The 22,327-nt window shown below is 39.4% G+C and overlaps 1 long non-coding RNA gene across 1 annotated transcript in view; it reads left to right on the top strand.

The window, feature by feature from the left end:
* The window catches only part of LOC110396542, a 185,736-nt gene that overhangs the window by 55,268 nt on the left and 108,141 nt on the right, over positions 1 to 22,327 (top strand). Inside the window, exons 2-3 of the long non-coding RNA XR_002437041.1 lie at positions 7,598 to 7,695; positions 11,220 to 14,715. This is a non-coding gene — a long non-coding RNA (uncharacterized LOC110396542). The remainder of the gene's footprint in view (positions 1 to 7,597; positions 7,696 to 11,219; positions 14,716 to 22,327) is intronic.

Here is a 22,327-nt window from a genome sequence, read left to right as displayed (position 1 = left end):
AAATAAGAAAGCTTTTTTTTTTTCTCTTATTTTCTTTTTTTAAATACAAAATTTGCCAATTGTATTTGAAGATATATATTTTCCCAGGGAAAATAAATTCTCCTGGGTAGCTGCCAGGAACCATGTTTTTCTGTTCTGAAAGAAAAATTAACTTTGCTCTATTACAATAATACAAATTATTATAATTAATATTTCCTCTAATGCAAATTGGATTTCACATTGAATCTAAGTGTATGCTGTATTATATACAACAGTTCTTAGACTTGATTCTTAAGGTTTTGGCTATGCTGAATCATTAGTGTTTGAAAGTACAGGACATACAATAGATTTTCTGTGATATGCTTGAAATTAGCCAATAAATTTGTAAACTCCTTTTGAATAGCTGAAAGTAACTGCTGTGATTCTGGAAATCTGAGGCAGAGATGGGAAAGTAGATGTGATATTTTGTATTTTTTGAGAATTTTGAATAGTAAAAATAAGAAAGCCTGTGGAGCTGTAATAGGAACTGTACCAGTTAAGTCAATTTTTCACTAATAAAGGAATGAAGCAAATGTTAAGGGAAAAATATCTGCAGTTGCCTGACAGCTGACAAACAATAACAACTTCATAAATATATATAAAATAATTTCTGACATACTGAATTTATTTATTTATTTATTTTTACATGACAGATTTTGTAGCCAGTGGTAATGATGGCAAGACTGAAATACAGCATGTTATTAAGGATTTGGATACAATGCCTCTGATTGTGAATAATTATTTCTTAGCAGTTTGAGTATAAGCATTGTCTTAATGCATGGAAAGATTGTGAATAAATAGTGGTGATTAGCAGGAAAATATTGAATCCTGGGAGGTGCACAAGTGAGGTGGTGCTGGGCAGTCTTATGTTAGATTTTGTTTATGGTGTTTATTACTGTTTTGTGAAAGAAGTGTAAACTGCACATTAATTATGTTCCACAGCAGCTAAACTGGGAGGTGTAGCAGAGGATGCACTAATCACTTTATCACTTGCTGGGCACTCTGAGCTGGTATAATTTAGCATACCCCAATTAAAAGTAGGAATAAATTCTCCCTGATAGGAAATTTATTTCTTAGGTTTATCTGTGGATCTATGTTTTATTTCCTTCAGACACTATATATCTATTCTTATATGCCAAGGCTGCTGCCTTTTCTGTTATTCTGGGTGCCAGGAACACTGAAAGGTTCTTGAATTGCTTATAGATGATGAAAAGTGCAAGTAAAACAATTTTATTAAAGGAGAAAAAAAGAAGGATAAATGTTGACAATCAAGAAGTGACACAAAAGGACTGAAAATGGCTGGCAGGTGGCTGATGAACCAAACATGATTTTATTCTCTGTCCGTCATATATTTACATGCTGTGCTCACTGCTGTCCTGGGGAGAAAGGGGAAGATATAGCTATCCACAGAAGAGCCTCACACAAAGGATGCAATATGATGCTGTGCTGATTTTTGTAGGAAAATTTCTCAAATTCTCCTAATTCTGTTTTCCAGCATTGTAAGGATCCTACTACTGGGGGGAAGACAGAGAACAGTGTTCCTGCATGGGCCTTGGGAAGACATTTGAGTTATTGGTCTTGAGAGTGGACATGTTTTTCAGAAGGAACCCTCCAAAGAGGAGCTATTTTCCTGTCCAAATGGATATTAAGAAAGTTTAATGTCTGTGCAAGGCCTCAGCAGTCTCTGGGTATGCCTTCATGATGGCAGAGTCATGAGGGTGACTGTGATACAGGCAGCCTACTTGAGCTGGCTGTCTTCACAGTGGCTAAGGTGTCAAGCGAACTGAAGTTTCAATGTACAAACTTCAGCTTTTCTCAGTTTGGTCAAGCTAAAACCATCTCAGTGATTGCTACTTGTGCTCTGACTGAACTGAAGCTGACTCTCAGGGCAGATGAGGAACAATGTGAGCTTCCTTGTTCCAGATCATGTTTTCTGTGAGGAAGGAGTTTAAGAGGGCAAGTTCAAAGGGAGCTCAGGCAAGCAAAGCCAGTGTGTTTGAGGTTGCTGAGAACAGTGCCTGTAATTGCAGTAGTATTTAGCTCATTGGAATAGAAATGAAAACCCTCCTGCTCATAGACAAGAGAGTTTTGGTGTAAACCATTGGCTTAAGTTACTTTAATCAAAAAGTATGCCTTAATGCAGCTTAGGTATGGGTATGTGTTTTGTTCTCTTGCATCTAGTGTCAGTGTGAAAACTTTTAGGAGAGTAGGAGATTGGGTAGTTGGGGTGGTCATGCAGTAAACTTCCAGAGGAAGATCTTGGTAGACAACATCTAAAAGTCTCTGTGAGTCAGTGGTTTGAGCTAATGAGATGTCTTATTTATTCCTCAAGTGTTTTCCATATTGATTGGGCTTAAATAAGCTTCTTCTACAAAAATGTCCATCAGGGTGATTAAGTCTCACGTAAAAAGTGCACTAAATACTTCCTGGCTCCAAGAGATTCTTTTGCAGCCATTCTGCTCTGATGTTCCTTTCACAGCACCCTGTAAATCACGTACCATCTGTCAGTTTTGAGTTAGTTTCTCTAACTTGTCTTATTTGAGAAAGTGAAGGAAACAACTGCATTTAGGTATGTGCACAATTGTCTGGGATTTTCTCTCTAACTCAAGGCTGGAAAACTTGAAAAAATGTAAGGCACTGGGATGGGGATTGAAAGCCCTCCTCCTGCTGCGTCCAGGCTCATGTCCAATCTAATGGAGAGGTAGCTGCATGAACAAACAATAATAGGGTCCCTCCTCTTTTCATTTATTGAGAACCATAATCAACCAAGCTGACTATAGAGGAAATGCCACCAGATTCATCTAACCATACCTAAGGTGCACTTGACAAGATGTCCGTGTGCCACCAGCATCCATTTGGTTTTCTTCAGTTTCTTTGCTGTTCTAGCACAAATTTATGTGGCTGAAAGCCTCTCATGGTTCTTGGACTCAGGTCTGTCTTGCAAATGTTCAAAGGAGTCTAATTATTAAATCCTGCTGTACAGTTTGAATTAGCTTGCCTTTGTTGGGCAAACCTCTTGGTGACAATAAATGACTCTAAAGTGAAGAAAAGTGGATTTTAGAGGACAAATTACTCAAAAGCATTTATCAGGAAGCTAGTTTGAAAAGAATAACAAATGGAAACCATTTCTTTCTAGGAGACATTGAATTAATGTCTAAAGCATATAGGAATTTTCATTAAAGCCTTTTTGTATATGTATTTCAAATATGCAAATATATATATTCCTGTCAAAGAGAACAGTTGGGGATTTCAGGCTTTTGAAACAGTTCTCTCTGTCAAGGGCACTAGTCCATAAACTGTGATTTTTGGATCACTATTTCTGCTAAGCTAGTCTAACTTGGGAAGGTGGTAAAGGTTTCAAACTGGCAGAGATATGCCTGAAGCAAGCTTCAGGCGTATTGGCACCACAGCTGCCTTTCTGCTTTGCCAGCAGAAAAGTGGTTCCATATAGACTGATTAGAGGAACATGAATAAGGGAGGAGTGGAGGACGACAGATAAAATAAATAATAATAATAAAAAGAAACATTCAAGAAGAAGCAAGTTATTTAAGAGCTTTACTTTGCTGTTAAATTTATTTATTTATTTTTAGGAAAGGTGTTCTTAATGCTCTCTTTTGTGTTCATTGCCAGTCTAGTCTGCAATATGGTGACTTGGAAAGGTTCAAACTGGGCTACTCCTAGCTTACTCCAGTCTGAATGAGATGTGTTGCATGTGAAATCAAAGGTATTTCCATTTTAAACCATAGTTTTATATCAAGTTCTTAATTGGACATCTCTAGCTGGGTGGGAGCACATTTTGTACCTAGTTCTTGATGTCACATGTCGAAGAAGACATTTATATAAGTTATATCCACATTATAGTTTCTAAAATTTGATGATCTTTTAAACTTCACAATCAACCTAAACTTTAAACACTGACATATAATTATTAGAATACATGGAAACTACTTCTTACTTTTCATTTTCTGTGACTATGGGGAAGCTATTAATAGGATAGAGCTAGGTTACTCGCAGTGTTACATGCAGAATGGATAAAAGAAAACAGTCATTAATTGAAATGACAGGTTTAGACCTTATATAGCCAAGCAATGGAGCCAGTGCAGCCTCCATCCTTGAAGTTTTACAAGACCCAGCTTGGGAAAGCCCTGAACAGTCTCACATTGTAGCTGACCTTGCTTTGAGCTAGAGTTTGGACTGGAAACGTTCTGGGGTCCCTTCCAGCTTGAATTATCCTAGGATCTTATGATTATTAGTTGCTAGTCCTGTCTAGTTCAAAATATTATTATGAGCAGTATTAGATGGAGGTGGAGCCCTTTCCCAAACTGGAAATCATTTATAACATGAAAGATCATGTAGGACACTGCCATTGCTGACATAAGATTGATGTTCAGGAAGACATGTTTATAAATCATCAGGATGGGAACTGAACTCCCTCTGGCACTCTTTGAAATGTGATTTATACATATTTTTTAAATAGTTCTTTGGTAAATTTGGCCAGGCCCTAGGAAGAAGATGAGTAGTTCAGCTCCATTCCTATTCACTTCCTAGTTTCTCTAGAGCAGCAGTGGAAAGATTAATCAATTGGAGCAATTTCATTGAGTTTACATGTTTAGTAAAAGCAAGGGCAAATCGGGTCAGCTGAGGTTTATGCTGGCAAAGCCTGCTGTGTTACAGTTGCTGTCTTAGGAGCTTTTTCTTTGAAGTCGTGCAGCTTTCTGAAGAAATTTCTTGTCTGCCTTTTGCTCTTCGTTGCCACTTAAAAGGACATTCAGATCCCATTCTCAAGTTTTTCTCCTCTTCCAATTCACTTCTGCGAGTTGGGTGATGACTACCAATTCTCTTAGCAACAGCTCACAGTTCTACACCTCCTTCCTCCAGCTCCACAGGCAACGCTAATGAACCGTTCACTGAGAACAGCTTTTGCAGCATCCCAAATGATATCTTCAGGGAACCCTCTGGGAACAGTGCTCCTCCACTTCTTCTCTGGGTTTTCTTGATTAATTAGAAATCCCTGTTCTGAACTCCAACCCAGGACTCACATGCTTATTTTTTTCTCCAAAGGGCAAATTAATTTCAGCTCTTATCCCAGTGACTTCAGTGGATTTACCACTGGAACATGAATATCTTATTGTCTTTCACTTCTGAGTACCACTAGTTCTAAGATAACTGCAGTTTTATGAGCTCTGTGTTTAGTGACTGCCATTAAAAAGCAGCGCTTTAGTGCCCTCTGATATTTGAGCTTTACTGTGGTATTTGTAGTATCTTCTATGGTGAGAACAAGAAGTACTGCAGTAAAGACAAAATTTGAGGTGCCATAAATGTTAAATTTATTTTAAACGACCCACTGCAAGCTGACAGGAAAGATATACTTAATACTTTAGTCTATAAATATAAAAATTGATCCAAGACTATGTCCCAGCAAAGTGAGAAAGAAGTAATGTTTTTCTCTCAGAGAAGTTGCCTCTTGTGTGAATCAGTTACTTCTAAACATTCCCGTTTTTAGGTTGTTCCATGATTAGTGACCTTCAGAGGCAGTACTTCAGCTCTTCAGCCCAGTCTGCTGTTAGAGGAAGACCGTCTTTGCAATGACCTGACCTTGTCATGTGTAGGGGATCACTCACCTCTTAACTGTGATTGCTCTAAGGCTGCAGGAAAATTACATTTTTTGAGAATTTCATCCCAAAGGCCTGAGCAACGTTGAGGTCTGCTGATTTCATTCTGAATATACTTCAGGGCAGCTTCTGATGTCTAAAATTGGCAATCAGCAGAGAGGGCCTAAAGCTGCTGGTATAGGTGGAAACTTACGGGAAAATGTTCAATTCCTTACAAAAACTTTTGCAGGGAATTTTGCAGATGTTCTTCGCAAAAGGATTTTTTCATGTATTTCTTCTCTGGAATAAAGACAAACCTGTTGGTTAAATAATGACAAACAATATTGTTTAGGAAAATATTGCTGCCATACAGCCCAAACCCTCTCTTTGCTGATGCAAGAGCACAGCTGCTTTGGTCACAGAGTCTAGAAGAGTTTTGGCATTTTCCTATATGTGATGAATGTGTGAGGAGAGAAGGGAGCTGATAGAACTGTAGCCCTCCTTCCCCTTTCTGCTAGTGCCCTTGAGTGCCACAAAGGCCACTGTACCCTGCAGTGCAGCTGTGAGTGCAGCTGTGTTTGTCCCCATTTAGACCTTTGTTTTCTGCTTTAGCCTTCTATCACACTGACATTGCCTGGACGTGTTGGCCTCTGAGGATCAATGTGCTGCCACTTGCCCACCTCCTCAGCGACATTCCATGTCCAGATCAGCATTCAGACAGCCATAACAGCACGTGTTAGCAGCTGGGCAAGTTTAGTAGTGTATATAGAGAACCCTGTTAAATGTGTTTGGGTTCCTCCTGAGGTGTAAGCGTTTTTTACCTCTGTTTTTACCCAGTACTAAAACACTGTGAGACAGGGTCTGAACAGAGATGCAAAAAAGACTGTTGCAGTGCCTCACTGCTTCATGTATCGAGGCATGTCATTAGCAGCCCCCTGGTGCTAAGAGAGTCTATGAGAAGAAAATTAAAATAAAATTTGGCTGCAGATGAACATATTAAATGGAGTACTGATTTTCATTTAGGTATACTTTTAGTCTCAGGGCTAGATAAAAGGATGTCTCCTTGTTCAAGCTTGCAAGGCTGCTTCTCTTGTGACAACTTTAATCAAAGATTGTCAAAGGTTACTATAAAGTTTTGGTGTTCAAATGAAAACATTTTCAGAAGAGTGGTACAGAGAATGTCTTGGAAAACACACAGGGGTGTCTCAGAGGATGCTGTGTGAATCTGATACCCTTTCACGAAAAACTAGACCATAGCCTTTTGAGAGAACTATCTACATTTCATTTGTTTACATTATTCATGTTAGCTGGTCAAATTAACCACAAAATCTCTCTGGGATACTTCTATAAGGATTGTAGACACTGTCTATTCAAAAAAACAACTTTGAGTAGTGACAATGAGCATAATTGGAGCCCAGAGAGAACAATCAGATACCTCAATTGGCCGTGTTAGGTGGATGGGCAGTGCAAACACATCCGAGGACGTTTTTGGGTGCATGGGTCCAGGGTAGCAGCGCTATTGCTGTATATAATTAATTATACAGTTATATCCAGAACTATCTAAATATAGTTATGTATCCTAAAATTAAGAAACACGGTACGTGGAAATGGAGGTATTTGAATCATGCTCATGTTTCTGTATTTGAATGTTAGTGTGCTTAATCTTCAGTCATTAAGATATTTCAGGTGTGAGTGTGACTGTGGGCATGCGTGTGCATTTAGCTCTTTCTAGAACCCATCTGGGTGACTCTATTTCTTCTTCAAAGAGTATCTAGTGTCTTTTAAATCTTTGTTATGCCATGTTAATTAATTTTTTTAAAGGGAAACAGTCTTCTTTAAAACACACACACAAACTTTTAGAAGTGCCTTTTCATCAAGCTCAGGGTTCCTTTGTCATGTTTTAAATGTTCAAAACAACTGCCACAACAAAAGCAAACCCAGCAATTGTTTTCAGAATTATAATATGGAAAAACGTATTTTCATTGCAGGCACAGATCTCAGCTATATCATGTTCCCAACCCTCTCTCTTTGGAAGCCTGAAGAAATAAAGGTGCTTGCAGCATGACAGACAGAAAAACTGGTTCAGGTTAGTTTTAGCCAAATGTAAGAAGAGAGGTAGGCAGTGATTTCTGTAGTCTGAAATACTTTGTGGAAAGGAGCGTGACAACTTCTTTGTCGTCAGCAAACGGAAGACATTTTAGCCCTCTGCTTCTTCTGACCAAACACTGCAGTAGCAGGGTTTGAGGCTCTCCTTTGTCCAAATGTAGTGAATGTATAGTTTGGGTATCAATTTCACGTGGCTGTTCTGTCAAGACCTTCACAGGTTCCTGTAATTAGAGGTAACAAAGGCCTCTGGTGACCTCCTAAATAAAAAAAAACAGTTCAGTGAAATCTGCGTAAAGTCCCTAGCTTCAATTTGAGCACAGGCTCAAACAGTTATGTTTTAAACACATCAAATAATGAGAAATATACTGTATCCCACAGGAAGCTGTTCAAATAGTTATTTCTTCTCAAAAGCATGAATTTCATGTTGCATTTGAATATTTCTAATTTCAGGTCCCTGGTGTTTCATATCTCATTATCCAAAGTTGTTAACACGCATTTAGCATTGTGCTTAGGTGAGGTCTTGGAGCAACTGCTGCCCCAGCTGCTTACCCACCCACCTCCCCAGAGGCAGCTTCCCACTTGAGCAGGGATGGCTGAATGGCTCCTGAACTGTCGCAGTTTACAATCATAAGCTGATCCTGGGCAGAAGCTTGCAAGAAGCAAAGACTGAGCTGGTACTTGCTGCAACCATACAGTTTGATCTGCTGTAGCACGTGTATCAATATTTTAATGCACTAGACTGAGTTACTTGTCTCCATGGACACAGTTATCATAGAATCATAGAATCATTAAGGTTGGAAAAGACCTCCAAGATCATTTAGTTCAACCTGTCACCACTATGCCTACTAACCATGTCCCTCAGAGCTACATCTACCCTTTTCTTGAACACCTCCAGGGACAGCGACTCCACCACCTCCCTGGGCAACCTGTTCCAATGACTAGCCACTCTTTCTGAGAATAGTTTTTTCCAAATATCCAACCTGAACCTCCCCTGGCACAACTTAAGGCCATTCCCTCTTTTCCTATTACTGTTACCTGGGAGAAGAGGTTGACCCCCACTGTGCTACAACCTCCTTTCAGGTTGTTGTAGAGAGCGATAAGGTATCACTTGAACCTCCTCTTCTCCAGGGCAAACAATCTCAATTCCCTCAGCCACTCCTCATAAGACTTGTGCTCCAGACCCTTCAGCAGCTTTGTTGTCCTTCTTTGGATGTTATGATCACATCTCTTTGAAACTTCCTGTTTGAATAGACTGACCTCTGAATCTTTTACTGTAAAATGTGAATCAAATCAGCTTTGTAACTCTTTTTTGAGCTGTATTTCAACATGTGGATGTGAGACTTGGATAACCTTTCTTGGATAATGATTCTGTAAACTCTGTTAATCTACATAGACCCCTCTTTAGAGTAAAAAGATGAGCCCTCTGCACAGACGCTTCTTTCCAGATAAAGCTCCCAATCTTGCAAGCATGATTAGATGCCAGACTCCTCTAGAAAAATATGGATAATTGAGCCTTGAAATTTTAAGGCTCACTTAAAAACCTTAGAGAAACAAGAAGTAAATGGCAAAACTAGGGCTATTTGAACTACCTGTTTTACTTTGTTTTCACTTTGTTGTGGAAAAAAGTTAACAGAAGACAAAAATTTAACACTGAAAACACCCTTTTATTTGTTTTTAAAAGAGACATATATTATTCTTACAAGGAAGTAGCAGTTTTAAGCAGCTTATTAGGCCTGTTCATTTCCATGCAGAAGTTCACTGGAGTAGCTGTAATACATTGTGTGACCATATTAATATGTATGAGAACGTCCAACATATGCATGCAGAAACCTCCTTGTTTTTATTGCAGCCAGGTATGCAGTAATTCAAAGAAGACAACAGAGTAGACTGAAATCAAGTTACTTCGCAGTGAATTGGAAATTAGGAGAAGTATGAGCTACCTTGTGTTGTTGGAGTAGGTGAAGTTCATTAATGTTCATTTTGGAAATGATTTAATGATGAGCAGTTGATAGATTGCCAGCTCATAAAGTCAGCTCAATATAAACTTATTAGCAAGAATCTGAACTTTATCTGAGTTGTTCTGAGACTTGTACTTTAAATAATGCTTAAGGGAGAATCATAATCTTGTTAAAAAGTCTCCAATTTAAGAAACAATTTTTTTAAAAATAGGGTGAGAGTCTATAGAGGTAATGTTGGAACTCCCTTGAAACCTCACGCTTAAAAAATAAAGCATGAATAACAAGGTATGTCAATGTCTTTCTCATGCTAACACAAAACCACTATTCTTTATATCTGCTAGAAGTGACTTAGATAGATCTGCTATCTTTTATTTTTAAATCAAGAGAAACATGACTGAATTTAATTTAAACCGAGTATACAAAAACAAATCAGTAACACCATATCAAAAGCACAGACTACATCTGGTCTCAATCAGTTTTTGTACAACATTCAATGCACTTGAAAGCACACCACCCACAGCATCTCCCAGTGTGCTGAGAGTTTCTAGCTCTACCTTCCTTGCTTTTTTCCCCCTCATTTAGAGTGCGTCCTATAAAAGCAGACAAATAAACAGACTTAATTTCCTGATTCACATTTTCCATAACCTTGAATTTGCATTTCTAACTCCACCTTTTCTAAAGCTATGCATGCGTTCCTTCATTTATTATCCAAAGTACCAAACGATTTGATCTATGAGTCTCATTGATTTGACATGTACTTTGCAACTCCTGAGACATTTTGGGCCCACAAACCCACATCTCTTTCTAAGCCAGTTATTTGGGGATCCCAAATACCTAAGATTATCTTTTAATTGTTTGTTTAACTAAAGCACTAATGTATTGACTTGTGTCTATTCTTATTTATCTGCTTAAACAAGCAACAAATACTAAAAGATAACAGCACTGTTGATTGACTGTGTGACATTTGATGCAATCCGTGTCAGCCACAAAGTCAGAATTAGGTTTGCAATCAGAAGTAATCTCCAAAATATCAAGCAACAGGAAAGCTGTTGATGTTAGGAAGAAATTCAATTCCTGTACTAAAGAATCGTTTGTTTTGGTTTATTAATTCCAGCAACATATATGAAGGAATGTCAGTAAATCAGTTGACACTCAAAAATTTAGCTTCTGAATAATAATTGCAAACTAGGATCTGACAGTTTCGTGCCTTCTCGTTCAAAAATTCTAAAAAAAAATCAACACTGTGATAGTAAATGTATATACAAAAAAGAGCAAACTTCTGTTATTTGTAGTGTGCAGTTTTCCACCTCTTAGAAACAGACCCTCAAATAAGTTCAGACTGAGAAATCTCATTATCCTTTGAAAGTTTCAAGTTCTCTGTGCCTATTCTGGACTTTGGGAATGGACCCTATTTTTGTCAGCTGAATCAAAACAGTGGATTCTTTGTTTGTTTTCACCTCTCTCACATGCCCAGCCAGCTTCTGCTGCTTAAGAGGAGGAACAGAAGTAGATCACAGTTCTGATACAAGTTTCTTTCCCTTTGTAGGCAAGTCAGAAGCTGTGGAAGAAACAGAAAGAGAGAAGTGGAGCCAGAAAGTCTCAAAAAAGGACATTTTTCACGGATTTTTTTGGATGACTGTATCAGTTTTGAGCACCTTGGAAAAAGCAATTTTTTTCACTCCTGGCATATCGTGTTTGTTCAAATGGAGCCATTAAAAGCGTGGGCATAATAGTTCGTGAGGCAGCTTGTGACCCATACTACTTTCTCTTGCCTTCTTCACCCTAGTTAAACTTTAAAAGCTTCCCACATTATTCTCAAATGCTTCTTGCAGGTAAGATGATAAATGCAGCAAATTGCCTCCTGTTAGCAGGTGAATTACAGGATCTCCCTCCTGAAAGAAATAACAAGCATTTTCTGTACAGGGCAACAGTTTGTTTTCGTTGAACTTGAAATGGAAAATGTGGACAAATTCTGCAAACTCTTTTGAGAAAATGAAGAACTGAGTGTTTCTCTCTGTATGAAGAAAAGCTGTCACACTATGCCAAGCACACAAGTGAAAAAATTAGTGATAAACAGTTAGGACTATATCTTCAAGAGAATTGTAACCAACGTACATGTAGAAAATAAAGTATGAAAATATATAGTGTTACATCCAAACCAGTCAGGCTGTGCAGGAAAAGAAGGGTATGCATTTCTGTCCTATAAGCCACTGTGCTTTCATTTGTAAATTTTTCCCTGCTTTTCCCTATTTTTTTAATAGCCTCATTGAGACAAATGGGTCTCTTTTACGTGATAGAAACTACCTAAATATCAAGAACATGTTTCATAATAAGGAGATTTATGCTTACAACTGTCTCTTCCATATCTAGTGTGCTATTTTTCTAGGGTTCCGACAGTAGAGGTATTATGGTTTCTTGTTGGATCAACATGTTTGATATTGATGTTAGATGCTGTGGCGCTAGGAGCTGCTAGCTTAGCTATAAACAGTACCCCGCCAGGTGAGTTAGTGAGCCATAAGGTCAGAGGCCATAGTATTACCTTGTCTGCCCTGCTACTATTTTGTCTATTAGCCATTGTACAATGCAGCCTAGCTTAGCCACATCATCGACCTCAGCTTCATTAAACGGCATTGTTTTCTTGTCTGCTGTAGAAGGCTCTCATAACAAAGTTAAAAACTGCTGTTGTTAGTTTCCTGAGTTACTCTTTTTATTCAGGGCTAAGCAAGTAGAATCTCCTGCAATTACTCTGCAATTTTCCCTTCTTGTGTTATGTTTTAACATTCTCACTATCCTCTGCTGACTTGAGCTGGTTAGGGAATCAGAGCTTCATGCTTGCTAATGTAATGAATGCACGTTTGACACTGTGTTGCAGCCTTTCTCTTGAATTTGATTCTGACATAAGCTGGTGGGACAAGCTGTCATTTGTCACTCTTACGATGTTTTCCTTGTGAATGAGTTCTTTGGTATCCTTTTGCCCAAAGGACAGTCAGACACTCTTCTCTCACCTGCTCTGTTTTCTTCCAGTGCTTATCGTTCCACTTGTGCTAATGCAGAGAGACAGTCGCTATCCTTTAGAAATTTGCAATAGGCATTAACCTAAGGCACTGACACAAGTATTTTTGTGATTCAAAGTAGACATTAAACAGCTGAAGTAGGAGGAGGGTGGCCATACCTATGAATGAAGCTGGTGCACTGTGGAAACCTTAGCTAATTACTTCTGGATGAAGAAACCTTCAAGGTCCGCTGGCTAAGACATTGGAGGCTGTTACCTGAGCAGTTCCCTGGCCCCAGGCAATGAGCTAGCACAACTTCCAGCCTGTGCCAGACCATTAGCTGCAAGCTACTAATATGACACATCCCTCACGACTTGTCCTCTAAAGCCAGCTCTGGATTCAGTCCCAGATCCAAGCTCCTACATCATGTGGCTTTTTCAGATTTTCGTGTTTTTTTTTTTTTTATTAGAAACAAACCAGCACATCCCAAAGCCTAACCATTCTTGTTGCTTAAAAAAAAAGCCGCAGCTGATACAGCAGTGCCTGCTTTGGTATACAGCAGTACTGGTGAGATGCATGACCAAACCGGAAACCTCACTGTGGTGCTGACGCTATGGCCCAAAGATCTGTGAAACTCTTCCAAAATTACTCCTTGAGAAGGCTGTATGAGAAAGATACAACAGGCCCAAGCGCAAGCTTTTGTACAAATACCTCCACAGGCCTAGAAAAGTGTTGCCACAAATAAAGAGCATAAATAGTTTGTTTGGCTGGAATGGGAGAGTGACTACTGACATTACTACTTTACCTGGGGATGGTGAACACGTGATTAAGATTTTCTGTCTCCTAATCATGGCCTTTCCTGTCCTATTACCATTTGCCCAAGATGAACAACTTGAGCTGCAATTTGGGGTCCAGATCCCAGCCCCATCACAGCATCTCTTAGCACCACAAGCTGTAGGACTTGTAGTTTAAAGATCAGCGCCATGGGCTCCTGGCTGGTATAGCTAACACTTATACCTCTCTGTTCATTTAAGGTAGCACAAAGCTATTTTAAGCAGGCAGAAGCCTTGTGCAAGAAAGCTCTCACAACACTGACAACTCCAAAGCAGGGGAAGAGCAGCTGAGATAAGTGAATGCAAAGGATCAACATCCCAACCAGTGCTAAACCACCACGGCTGTTAATCCCATGGTGTAATGAGAGTGTCAGTTGGCTCCTTCCTCTAAGCGGAGTGCCATTGGGAGCACCATGCTGGATCAGGCTACTAACTATGCACATCTGCTGAAAGCAGGCTCACGCGTCCCTTGGGCTGTGCTGGAGCAGGTCAGTGGAGGAGGAGAGGAGGCACTCACTGGGCTGCAGGACAGGTTGAGGTGAGCCTGGTCAATACAGCCCACAGCCACCTTGACTGCTGCTGAGTGCCACAGCTGCCCTTGGGATTTGCTGTTTGACTGCTGACCCCTTTTAAAAAAATAAAAATGTAAATTTCAGAAAGAATATCTGCCCCAGTCTGTAGGGTTCACCCAGTTTTTCCTCTTTGGAAACTGTGGCTTGATACACTTCCCATGGAACCATTTGTGTACGCTGGCTTCGGTTGAAGACCTGTCACACGCATTGTGTTTCTAACAGTCCAACAATTTCAGCAAACAGTGCTTTTTTTTTTTTTTTTTTTTTTTAACCAGTCTTTGTGAACCAGTAAAACCCATTCTACAGACTTCTTCATACCATATAAAGATGCCTCCCACAGAGGTAGTACTTAGCACCCCCTCTTCCATGGAGAGGCATTCCCACCTGGCCATGCTACACCCCCTTAACTCTGGGAGAGCCCATAACCTTCTGTATGGGTAGCAGGTGGCAACAGGTCTCTCACCTGCAGTAACTCAGTTATTAAGTATGGAAACAGCTGGGCCTACTTGTGATCTTTCTGTTCTTAGCTGTTTGTTGCCATTTCCCAGCAACCATCTGCAATCTGTGGCTGAGCTCATGGAGGAGCCTAGAAGAGCTGTTTGGTGATTCTTTGCTCACTAGAGTACTTTTGATGCTTTCCTCTGGTAAGTGACACTAACTTGGTTGAGTTGGGATGGAAAATAGCTTCTGTAATTTATCTTACCAACTCTGTTGTGTTATGGAGTTCAGCAGAGGTGTAATAGCTGATGGTGGGCATGCAGTGTTTAACCTTGTACAGCTGTTTCTGCAATAAGGGATTGTGAGCTACAGAGGGAAGGAATTTGATCCAGATGTTGTTCTAGCCTTTTCTGAATGTACCTATGTTGCTATTTAGTCTTTCTTTGGATTTTCTGGTGTCTGGGATCCTTTAAACTTTGATTATATTGGCTTATAGTCAGGAACAGATGGACTGTACTAGTTCTTCCAGCACCACCATGGTTTTCAGCCCAGGATGGTGGTAACAAATGCTGGCACCATTTTGATTTAACTTTAGTAGATTTTTCTACAAACTTGGACAGCTTGGTAAAAATTGTCCTATTTAACTGTCATGTTGTCAGCATCCCCTGAAGGAGGGAGTAGACTGCCACTAGGTTTGCTTTCAGCCTCTGTAGGCCCCAGAGCTGGCTGCTGGGCCAGTGCTGTAGGGTAGAGAGTACTATAAGGAAATAACCCCCTCGTGAGCCCCTCTGTGTCAGCGGGAGACCTCGTTGCTTCCAGTTGCCCATTGGTCAGAGTAAGCATCCCTGCAGCATGCTTAGTGGAAGCTCTCTACTTGGCTGAAGAGTGTGTCTGAGCTCCATGTTCATGCTGTTCAAGACATGAATAACTTTGAGCTGCAGGAGTTCAGGAAGTTGCTTGGTGAGCCCCAGGACAAGAGGGTGTGATAGACTCTCAGCCTTTGGATACAGTGCTGTAGTGGAGAAATGACAGCCCAGTCCCAATAGCTGAGCATCTACTGCTGCACTGCTTTAAATTATATTTCAGAAAATAATATCAACCCGTGAAAAGTTAATCTTCAGATTATGTCTACAGTCTACTAAGTGCTTTGGTGTTTAGATATCCAGGAGGAGAAAACTTGCATCTTCTCATGAATATATATTTTGGAGTGCTACTTTACGTGTATATATATATATATGTATTGTTTTCTTTGCTGTTTATATCTAGATACAAGAAAAATAATAATATTACAAGAAGCTTGTAAAAACAGTCTTTCTTTTTTTTGTGGCAGTTTTCACAATTTTTACAGCTGCTACTTTGTTTGGGTCAGGCTGTAATCTTTCTTTAGAAACACAGTGTCTCAGAAGTTATGAGCCTATCAAAAAGCAGCAGTTTAATTTTATAGACACACCTGTGAATTTAATTCTCTGCCTGAAACTTCTTTTAAGTCCTTAAAGGGTCATTCCAAACTCAAGAGGGAAAGCTATGATTGCGTTGTCTCACTAAATGGCGTGCTATATTGACATACTGAACCTGGCAGCTGAATGTTCATTAATCCTGAAACCTTGCCAAGTCACTTGTAATTCCAAAAGGCACTGCATTTAAAAGAAAAGTTCCCTTTATGATAAAGTTCCACTTCCTTAAAATGTATTTTATTTCTTATTGCTGTCATCTATTTGTAACTGCCAACACCTGCCAGTAAGATCAAGGGCAGTTAAGTTTTCCTAATTGAAAGAAACTTCAGTGAACTGTAAATTTAAATTCTAGCACCTGGATATTTTTTCCCCTCCTGTACTCCCTCACTTTATTTTTATTATTGCTATTTTAAATTTAAACCAAAACATGAAGCCTAAACTGAAGTAAGAAAAACTTAGGCTACACTGAATTAGCTCTACTCTCCTGATGGCTATGCCAAAGGGAGAAGGATTTTTGAACTGGAGCAAACTTGACATCTAGTGCAGCCTCACAGCTCTGCTTTTAAGGATGTTGCATTTGGGACTATGATTATTACGTGTTGCACGTAAGATCAGTATTTATTCCTGCGGTTTAACCCCAAAAACTTTTCTAGTTCATTCAGTAAGGTGAGTGAGATCACCTGTTGTCTTGAAATATACAAGGTAGCTATAAAACCCACACCCTTTACATATTGTATCCTAAGTCAAGTCAAACTTCAAATTTATCAAAGTTTGCAAGCAGGATGTAAAAGAACAAAACACAAAGTATATTTGTCAACACAGGCAGCTCCTAATGTAGCATGGTACAGTAAGTCATTTGATTGTTGTTTAAATTGTTACTAAAGCAGTTTTGTTTTACAATAGAGTGAAATACTGTAGGTCTCTTACTGTGTGCTCCTTTTAACCAAAGGCAAAAGTATTTACAAGCTGTGGCCAAGTCTATTTGAAGAACTGATAGCTTGACTAAATAAAAATACCTGAAATCTCTAGACTCTCTATTCTTTTGGATATTCACCACAATTTTGTAATTTTTAGCAATTTTGGAAAGGTAAAATTGCTACTCTATTGAAGCCAATGTGAGTTCTGACATTTATTGCAGTAAGGCCAGTATTTCTGAGGGAGTACATTACCAGAGATGCGCTGTTCTTATGGACGGCAGATAGTCTGCATTCTTATCAGAACCTGTTACATGCTCATCCAAATGTGCTGAAGTCTTTCTTTCACTTAACATGATGCATATCTATTCTGCTCTTTGGTGATTTGGTGGAAAGTAGTTTTTTTTTTTTTTTTTTTTTCTTCAGAGTGTTAGAAAAAGCTGAAAAGCCAAAGGGAGAGAGTTGACTTGATTAGATGTGCAGTTTGGAAAGCCTGAGTGCCAATTTGCCTAAACACTTAGGTTTGCTTATGATGGGAGGATGTGAGTGACCATCAGAAGGGCAGTTGTCTACAGCATGCTAAGCTCTGCACTTACGGAGCTTAGCTAGATAGGAACTATTTAGAGACATTACTAGGCAGAGCAAGTCTTGTCTTTAGGGACAAGGAAGCAGCTTTTAACATAGGACAACTTGTGTACCATGGCTGTCATGCAGTGGATGTGTAACCCAGGCACTTTGGTTTTACCGGAAGGTAAATTAGCCCAGGTCAAATCACCAGTGCTGAATTAGCCTAGTTGTTAGTGAAACCTGCCAGTGGTTGTGGCACGTTGCGCTTTGTAGCAAGATAACAATGCCATTTATTTTTTGCTTAAATAAAAACCTAACATCAGCTTCCAAATCTGTGCCTTTGTGGTAGAGAGTAACCTCAGTCCTGAGAGCCAGGGAGACTGGTTATTCTGGTGGCCTCAATAAATAACCCTCTTTATATTCTCTGTAATTGAATCTTGTCTCTGAGCCTCATGTTGTGAGGAGAGAAAGACAACATGAGGCTAGGGGGAAAAAAAAAAAGAAATGCAAAGGGATAGAGGAGAGACACAGAAAGCTTGACTAAGATAAAATACCCTGAAAAGCACTGAAGTGTTCGGGTTTCCACTCTGTCTTATTTATATCTCTTAGTATTGTTTTCCATTTATTCTTTAGCTCTACAGAATAATTGTTCAATAAATACTTTCCAAATATTAATGGCTTTAATAGGTTAAATCTGTGGCTACATCTGTGTAACCTAAAAAAGCTGTGTCGTGTGTAATCCAGAGCATTAGGATTTCTATTCTTACTGTGTTGGCAAGAGAGAATATGACAACAAGGGAAACAATTCTAAGAGCATGAATACAAAATCCAGGAAAGACTCGTGAGTCTTCTGACTCAGAATAAAATGAATTTATAATGAAACAGCCTTTACAAAAGGGAGCCTTTGATTCGTCACTGAATGTTATTTTCTAGAGGTATTTGACAGTGTTGCTCATATCTTGGAATCTCGAGAACAAAGAGAAATGATTTTCATTTATTTCCCACTAAAACATTCCCTTGATGTTTGAGTTCAGTTTTGGTAATACTCTAATAGGTTGCATTTATATACAGTTTCCCATTTTAAAGCTAGAGTTTCATATGCCTGCTGCACTAAACCTCACATACCCTCATGGTGTTGAGCAACAGCCTTGAATCACAGGAATGAAAACGGAGGCACTGAATGTGATTTTTTTTTTTTTTCTTGATATCTCACAGTACATGCAGTTGAGAAGATAGTCTAATAGATTTCATGCTGGCTTTTTTCTTTTTCTTTCCTTGTTACTGTAAAGCTGGATATCCACTTGATTTACTGTGATCCCCTCTGCCTGGGTAGATTTTATTCTTTCCCAGGATACTACAGAAGAAAATGTTGGTGAAGAGTAGCAATGCAAAAATACGAATGTATCTGGACAGAATATGGCACAGAGATCAGGGTTTTGACAGGGATGCATGGGGGATGTTGCTATAGGAGTTCAGGGAGGTACTTGAGCTGAAAAACATTAGAATTTGATATTTGTAGGGAAGTGTTACGTGCTTGTTTTTGTTCTGCTGCTGCTCTCTAGGCATCCTCCTTTAGACTTCCAGAGGTGGTATACAGCCCTAGCTGGACCTCTAGTCAGAAGTAGCGTGATGGCTTTTGCTGCCTTTCCTTCCCCTCTAGAAGTGGGAGGACTTACCCTTGCCTCAGCTATTCCTGTGCAAACCATGTGGAACAAGAGCAACACTGCCATTTTAAGGCCTGGTGGATAAGGCAAATGCAAGTGGCTGTATCAGTAGACTGCTACAGAGAAGCCAGCTTCTGGCAGAGAGAGTAGTTAGCTGGAATAATAACACCTGGAAAAAATAAAATGCTGTGTATGTAACTAAGGAACTTACAGAGTTGAAAAAAGCTAAGTTTTTAAAAATATGAATTTCTGGGTGAATTGTTTCATTTTACATCTGCAAACACAAAGCCCCAAAAATAAGATTTTTCACTTTTCCTTTGTACAATCCTGAAAAGTTTCAGGAGTTTCTAAGTGTACTTGTTACTGTATGTTTGCATGCTTGTCAGCGGTTTATGGGTGTTCAGCCCAGTTCTGTGACGAATGGGACGGGGGACCCACAGGCCCACGCCCCGGGAAAAGGGAAAAAGGGTAAGGACATGGCCCTGAGAGCAAAGAACAGCAGCAACAATCTGAGGAGAAACAAACTAATTTACTAAATAAGATATCGGAATGTGAAACAACACGCTATAATATAATATAATTACAATTTAAGCTGATAAATCCAATACAGAGAGAGAGAGAATGTCCCAAAATCAAGGTAGGCCTTACTCTACTACCGATGATAAGTCGGCTGGAGAGCAAGGTGCTGCCAGGATGAGAGACAGGCGGAAAAAGGGACGAGGTCTCGTGATCTGCAAGCTTTTATCTTTTCCCTCTGCCCGGAAATGGTAACAGAGGAGAAAAGTACCCTGGGAAATGTAGAAGTCCTTCTCTTCTGAGAACCAGGTACATTCACTACATGATGTTATGATGTGGAATACCAATAACTGAAAATCACAAAACCATGACAATGCTGTAAGCTGCATTTCCTTCTAGTTAAAATCAAGGTGATTGACTTATGAAGGCGGCTTCTGAGAACTCTGGCACTGAGCTGAGGACAGGAACATAGTTCTGTAAACTTTGCTTCAATTACCTGTTATACAGACATTTAAAGATGCTTTCTGAATTGCTGCCTTCTTGCCTATAGAACTGCCCATCAAGTCCCTATTATGTGCGCCCATTATTAGGCACTAAATGAATACTGTGTAACTACTATGCTCCTTGCTTTCTCTTTTGTATACCTATTAATGCCTACCAACTGTATTTCTGAAAAGACAATAAATTGTTTTGTGTAAAGTCCAATGCAGGCAAAGGAAAGATAAAACCATGCAGTCTCTTGCCGTTTCCTTCTGTATCGTTGACCATGTTTATCTTGGCAGGAGGAATCATTTTAGTCTTTTGTGTACAGATAAATGTGGTAGGACTGAAAGACGAGGCTTTATCCACAGTGTCTTGAAGGTATTGTTCTAGAATATTGCACTAGATTTAATAACATATAGGATAGGACAGACAAATGCCTATCTAATCTTCTTTTTGGTAGCTTTACTCTTAATGATATCTAACGCAGAGTTATCCTTTTCTCAGGCTTTGAGGGACTGCTTCCGTGTTTTTACACTGATGCTCTGCTTCAGCACAAATGGACAGCTGAGTTGAAGGATCAACAAGAAGGGAAGGGTTGCTAGTTAGGTCTTATCAGGTGTTTTTTTCCTCTCAGGGTAACCATGAACTTTTATGGGAACATATTGGTTCCAGCAAATAACATTTATATGGTAGAAGATAGAAGAAAGGATTGTCTATTAGTCAGTGAGGCTGACAGAGATTCATTTACCAATTACTGTTTCTGTTTTACTCCTTCAAAATAATGTGGGGGGCGAGGGTGGGGATACACAAAGCTCCTCATAGGAAACACAGAAGTACTAACTCTAGCTATTTCTCTTTGGCTGTCTTCAAGGCAGACCCTGTTCATCTCTGTCTTCATAATGCCTGCAGAGTTGTAATGTGGTGGCTGCCTCCTAGCTGAACTAGGGTGTTATTGAGTCATGGACTAAGAAGGGATTTCACTGCAGATGCAAGACAGCAATGTTGATTCAATGAGGAAAAAAATGTGTACTTTTAGTAGACACAGTTTACCTGTGCTTCACCTGAACTCTGGAAGCACTCTTGCTCCTCCACTTGCTGTCTTTAGTTTCTTGAAGACTTGAATTCAATCAAATTCCCTTCAGCAGTTTCTACTGTCTTCTTCCCATCTTGTACAGTTTTGATTCTCTTGTTAGTGAGAAAGAAGTCACTTAAGTCACTTTGCATTGTTAATTCCTTCATTTTTTTGTGACTCTTCAATTGACTGAATAATGAGAACCCATTGTGCTCTTTACAGTGATTCTGATTAATAATAGTCCTAATAGTTATTTGTAAAATATTTTTTGTCATAAATCTTCACCTCCATTGCTCCCTCCCCTCCCACTCCCTACTTCTCCCCAGCTTTTTTTTTTTTTCCCTTTTGTTTTTAATGCTGGGATGGCAGGGGAAGAAATGTGTCACTATTGTCCTGGTAATGCAGTTCCTAATAACTTAGCAAGAGCTTATGAACTTCAGCTTTAATTACTTTGCGGCAGGACACACATGCATATCCTATATCTATACTTAAGTTTTCCACTTTTTTCACTGCTTTTACTCATAATGAGACCCCACAGGCACCACAGCTGTTTGTGGGTCTAATATAAACCTGGGTAGTGTGCACAATGATATACAGCTTTTTATTTTATCATATATTACAGATATGTATGCAGTATGCTAGTCTGGTTGCATCATCTTTGATGGTATCATAGAAGACTCAAAGCTTGGTATAGGGAACTGTGTGGCTATTGGACCAGAATAGGATCATGCAAGTGCCAGAAGATGCAGAACTAACTAGAATACAGCGGATAGGTAGGTGGGGACTACAGCTGATTTCTCCTCTCATTCTGTTCACACCTCATAGTTGTGTTCAGAAGTGTATATGCATGATCTTAAGGAAATGGCAGGTAATGTCTCATTATGGAAGTGAAATCATGGTCAAGCACCAAGTCAATACCACATAGGCTTGATCAAAATTCGTATCTTAGCCTTCAGGTTTGTCAGAAATACGTACAATTTATCTAAGTAATAGTTTATATGCTATTTGGCCTGCTTTCTTGGAAAGCTTTGCGAATGTTGTCCATAACTTGAAATAGCTAGTTTTCTCTTGCTTTGAGATTTTTGCTTTGGTAGTTTCATGCTATGGTCATGTCTTCTGTTCTGATTTTTGTCCTGCCAGACAAGTCT

This window comes from Numida meleagris, chromosome 3 (genome assembly GCF_002078875.1).
Source record: "Numida meleagris isolate 19003 breed g44 Domestic line chromosome 3, NumMel1.0, whole genome shotgun sequence".
Taxonomy (NCBI): domain Eukaryota; kingdom Metazoa; phylum Chordata; class Aves; order Galliformes; family Numididae; genus Numida; species Numida meleagris.
This window is presented reverse-complemented; position numbering and strand designations above follow the sequence as displayed.